Genomic DNA, 5,460 nt, shown 5'->3' with positions numbered 1-5,460 from the left:
AGCTTTCGCTTGAAAAGAAAAATTAATTATTTTTTACCAAGCCCTGCACCAGCCCAGGACTTTGTCCCAGACGCCTGGTGGGGGAGCAGAGGGAGGTCCAAGTGTACCTGTGTTCCGTGCCCTGAACTGGGCCCTCCCCCACCTCCATGGGTGTGACACAGGCCAGCCCAGCCCTTCAGGTGTGGATGTGACACGGTGGTCCTCTCCTTGCCCTTCCGAGCCTCTCTCTGGCTAACTCTTCTTCCGTCTGTTCTGGTGTCCCTGTCTGCCTCTCCTGGCCTTTTCCATGTCTCAGAAATTTCAGGCCACCTTGAGGTTTGAGCAGAGCCCCTCTGAGTGACTTCGTTGAAGTCTTTGGCACCTGAAGGAAACAGATGGAGGCTACAGGTAGTTTATACCTGGCTCACAGGCAGAAAAACAGACCTGAGAAGGCCTCGCCTCTCAGCACTGGGTGCTCAGTGTTCTTCAGGCAGGTGACACGTGGGGACACTCATTCCACCCAGCCCTTGTCCTAATCCTGCAGCCCCATAGCCGCTCCGTATCTGACTCCTTGCCCACTGGAATGTGGGTTCTTGGCATGAAACCAGCCGGTGCCACTCAGGCTCAGGGTCTGCTTATGCTGTTACGGAGGCAGGGTTGTGGACAGGATGACCTTCCTCTGTGGTTCTGTGGAGTGAGCTGTGACGGAACCAGGGCTGGGTCACGACACCGAGAGCGAGGACGTGGACAGATGGGGTGGAAGAGGCCGTGCAAGACCCTGGAGCCTCGCTTCTGCACCCGGAGACCCTGGCTGGAGGCTGCCCTTCTGCCTGAGCCCAGCCTGAGCTGGTTTGTGTCTGGAAGTCCCAGGCTGAGCCTGACGAGGTGTAATGATTCACGTGGCTGCTGCCTCTCAGCACATTCCAGCAGTAGCCCCCAGCGCCTGGCACGTGAGGTGGCTGGCCCGAGACCAACCCCAGCAGCTGGGGCACGTTCCTGGAGCCCCCATCCTCAGGGGAGACCCTTCCCCAGGTCTCCCAGGCTCCTGGGGAGGACACCACAATTTACAGTTTCCAGAGCACTTTCTAGTTCACAGGCTGGAGAGGGAGGTAGAGAGCTTGTCCATACCTGGCCTCCGGGTGGGGGAAATGAGGCTGAGGGGGTAGACCAGGATGGCCAGGGGCCTGGAGTGAGACGATGACAAATTAGTGTTTATGGGGCTCCTGCCCCCCGGTGCTGGGCTGCTCCTAGGAGCGCAGCACCAAGGGGGATCCCTGGGTGCACAATGGGGACCAGATTTCAGCTTTGCAGGTCAGTTTTCCTCTGCCCTCTGTCAAGCTTGCTGCTGCCTGACTCTCCACTCACGGAGCCTCTCCCTCCTCTGAGCCCCACACGCCCCTCTGCTCTTCCTGCTCTTCCCACTCTCTCTGGCCAGGGGAGTGGGAGGCTGGGGCCTGTTCTGCCCTGACCTGTGGGTCCCCTTCCTGCCTTGGTTTCCTGATCTGTCATTCACAGGCCAGTTCAAGGCTTGAAGGGGCTCCACAAAGTGTGCAGGCACTCAGGGCTTGGAATCTATGAATCTGAAAACTTGAAGACCTCTCTCCCCTTGGGGGCCGCCTGTGCAGGCCTGGCTGTGCTCCTCCAGTGAGCCCCAGTCCAGGGCTCTGAGGGGCGAGTCTGGCCCTCAGCTCCGGGGACAGGAAGTTGTATTTTGGTCCTGGGTCCTCGGGAAGGAGGCAAGGGAGAATGGCAGCTCAGACCCAGTCATGTTTACTCGGGCCCGGCCCCCTCTGAGCTCAACAGGCCCATTCATCGGGAGCCCCATAAACCCTTTGGGGCTCCCTGAGGTTCAGAGCGCCTGGACGCCAGGACTGGCTACCGCCCCCGGACCTGCTGGGGGCCATGGGCAGCAGGTGGGGCGTGGGTGAGGCAGGCCTGGGGGTGGCCTTGGACAAGCCTCAGTTTCCTGACCTGTACGCTGGAGTAATGGTTCCTGCCCATGAGTGTTGCAGAGCAGTTGAGAAAATCGAGGGGGCTTTGGAGGCTGTGTCCCATCACGCCAGCCTTCTGAGAGCATGTCCTCAAAGCCCATGGCCTTCAAGGCAAACCTGAGACCCCACACCTGGCCTTGGGGTGGGCGTGGGTGCACATCCTACATCGGTGCAGGGGGACCCTTGTTCTCTCCAGCACACAGGTCCTCATCTGTTCAACACAGGGTCTCCATCAGAAGTGGAAGCGTGAGGATTGGTTGGGGCGTTAAGGAATGAGGCTCCAGGGTCCGTCCACCCCCAGGTGAGGACGGGGATAGCTCATGCCTCACACTGTCTTCAGGCTTCCAACTCCGCTTTAGTCGGATGGGGTCAAATATTGTCCCCTGGTCCCTTGAAATGGAAGGGAGGCAGCAGCAGTATTTGTTAGGTGGGAAGAACTGTGGCTTGGGGGTCTAAATTCCACCCAGCTGCCGTGTGACCTTGGAATAGTCCCTTCCTCACTCCAGGCTTACCAGCTCTCACCCCCTCCGCACCCCTGCCATCATTGGCTGGGGTTAAGCCCTTAGGGTTCCCATGCTGGGCATCTGGGTGGGGACCTGGTGATGGAAAGGGCAGGGTAGGAGCAAGCCCTCCCACCCCAGATGCCTTTCAACAGCGTCCTCACATGCCTGGGCAACCTGGCCAAACTTCTGGGACCCTGGTGGGGGAGGCGGGACTAGAATGGAGTCTCCTTTCCCAGACGCCTTCCGGGTGGGGTGTGACTTCCCACTCCAGTGGTTGTAAAATCCCCTGAAGCTTGGTGGGTCCCTGGAGAGGGGGGGTGTCTGTGCCTCGGAATACCCCCCTCCCAGGCGTGTTTGACACGTGTTTCCGCCTCTCCCAGCATGGGCTCCCGCTGCTGCTATTTATAACTTTTAAGAGCTCCTGCCGACTGCAAAGTTTTCTTAAACTCAAAATATCACCGAGGTCCTGGGCACGCGTTCCAGAGGCCGGCTGGGCCCTGCGGTTTGAAGGGACAGGGGGCCAGGAAGGAAGACACAGAAAGAAGGGGGTTAGCTCAGACACGGGGTCCTGGCTGGGGGTTATGGTGGGGAGATCTAGGGTCGGGGACCCCTAGGTCTTGATACTGGGCCCTGCTTGGACTGGAAGGGTGCTCTCTGTGGGTGGTCCTTGGTCAGGCTGGGCCATTTGAGGACGGCGGGGCCATCTCTCTGGGCCTCAGTTTCCTCTCCTGCCTCGGAGAACACTAGCCGGGTGAGGCAATGCGCTGGCAATGACACTGGGAACATCTTGGGCTGGGACCAGACTGTGTCTGTCCGGCCATCCAGCACCCGGCACAGAGCCTGGCCCAGAGGCGCCGTGGACGTTGGCTGAACTGGCCAGAAAGAGGAAGCACTTGGGGAAGTTTATAAAACCGTGTGTGGGAGAACGATGTCCAGAGAGGGGCAGTGGCGTGCCAGAGGTCATCAAGCTCGTTCAGACCAAGGACCCAGGTCTTCCCAACACCCAGGACCCCGCTGGCTGTGGGAGAGGCTGAAGGGTCCTGACTGGGGACCAGTGGGTCCCCACCTCGGAGGAGATTCCAGAGATAACAGGAGAGTGACTGTGCACACATCAGAAACTTCCCCAGAGCTGGAAGGGCTCCAGCAGCTGCTTGGACCCAGGGAGGGCTGCTCAAAGTCACATACGGAGCCCCTGCCTGCTCCGGCCCACTGCTCTATCTCTGGGGCACCTCTGCCTCTTCTGGAGTGAACGCAAAGCTCAAGCCTCACTTCCCAGGTGGAAAGCAGAGGTCCTGGGCCCCCACTGCACCCCTTTCCTTCCCGCCTTCCTGAGCCGTATCGGGGATGCAGAGGCAGGGAGCAGGCATGCTGACCCCTGGGCCGTCCAGCATGTCCTGTCCCCGCTCGAAACCCCAGGAACCATTCCTGGCCTAGTGAGCTGAGCTGGGCCCCATGTGGAGGGAAGCCCTGCCTCTGCCACTCAGTGCTCCACACCGCTGTTCTGATTCAAGCATAACCACACGGGGCTATTGAGGGGCCCAGGGGGATAAGGGAGTGATGACCTAGCAAAGAAAGAAGTTGGAGCAGAGAGAAAGGAATTGTTCTGTAAGCTCAGCCCTGATGGGGCCACTCCTCTGCTCAAATGCCTTCCTGTGGCCTCCTGGATCAGATCACTCGGTCCCCAACACTTGAGAGCTTACTGTGTGTTCGGCTGGGCCCCCAGATGTGGAGGCTTTGCTTTGCTTCCAGGAGCTACTTCCCTGTTAGCCCCCCTGGACTGGGGTTCCCGTTGTCTGAACCCTCAGTGAGCTCTCACCTTGGCCCCTGCTTCTTCCAGTCTGACTTGCCCTCCCTTCTCGGCTGGGAGGCTCTCCTATGCTCTTCTAATGTCCCTTCTTCTCCGAGGTCTTCCTGGATCTGCCCCCGCCCCCCCACTCCCCAGCAGAATGGGACCTCACTCTCCTGATTCTTGCCATATCCTAAGAGACAGTGAGCCCATGAGGGCAGGGACTGGGTCATCTCTGTCCTGCTGCGTCCTCCGTGGTAGAAAAAAACCATCATCTTGTCCTGTATCTCTGCAGGAAGGGGTTTAGTGGCTGGAGCTTTAGACTTTGAACACGGTGCTCCTTCTTGTCCCCTCTCATCTCTCATCTGCTATGGGGAAGGCCTTCCCTTCCTGATCCTCAGTTTCCCCACGGGGAGGAAGGGAATCCCAGGATCTCAGAGGGGTCCTCCTCTGGCCCCTGGACAAGTTCCTGTCATGCAGTGTTGGAAAGTTCTCCTCCAGGGAGCCTTATGAACCTGAACCCGTCCAATGGAGAGTTCTTAGCAAATCAGGGAGCAGCCCAAGCATCAAGCTGGAGGTGACTGGAGCCCAAAACCCAAAGCGGAGACTGAAACCTGGGAGGCTGGGGGACTGCAGGGAGGGGCCGCCCCAGTCCTCCAGTGCAGGCCAACCCGGCTGTCCCTGTGGCTGCTGTCCTCAGTGGGGTGATGGGGGTGGGGAGACTGGCATGCCCTCTCTCGGGACCCCAAGGTCAGGCAAGCGGGGGCCGGAGGTGGAGAGTGCTCTTGGCAGCCGCAATCAATGAGTCTCTTCGTGGTTGTTGACCCCAGACTGCTGCAGCCAGTAGAGGCCAGGCCGGGGAGAGAGCGTGCTGATGGGGGTGGGCTGTGGGAGCGGCCTGCTTATCCCCTCTGACCAGAACTCCTGAAGGCAGAACCCCTCTTCAGAGGGGCGGGGGCAAGGCTCTCTGAGGGCAGGGGGCGCAGGAAGCCCCCAGTGCCTCTCGCTTATCTGCAGCCTTGGACGAGCCCTATAGTTGTGCAGAATTCCAGCTGATTGTTCCCTTGATGACTCGGCTCTGAGCTCTAAACTCCAGCAGAGAAGCCTCAGCCTTCTGCTAGGGACTGAGACCTGTGGGGGGGGGGGGGGGGGGCGGGCAGAAGTTGGTGCAAGTGGGGAACGGAGGAGACCCGATCTGACT

Source organism: Felis catus, chromosome A2 (assembly GCF_018350175.1).
Source record: "Felis catus isolate Fca126 chromosome A2, F.catus_Fca126_mat1.0, whole genome shotgun sequence".
In the NCBI taxonomy this organism is placed as follows: Eukaryota; Metazoa; Chordata; class Mammalia; order Carnivora; family Felidae; genus Felis; species Felis catus.
This window is presented reverse-complemented; position numbering follows the sequence as displayed.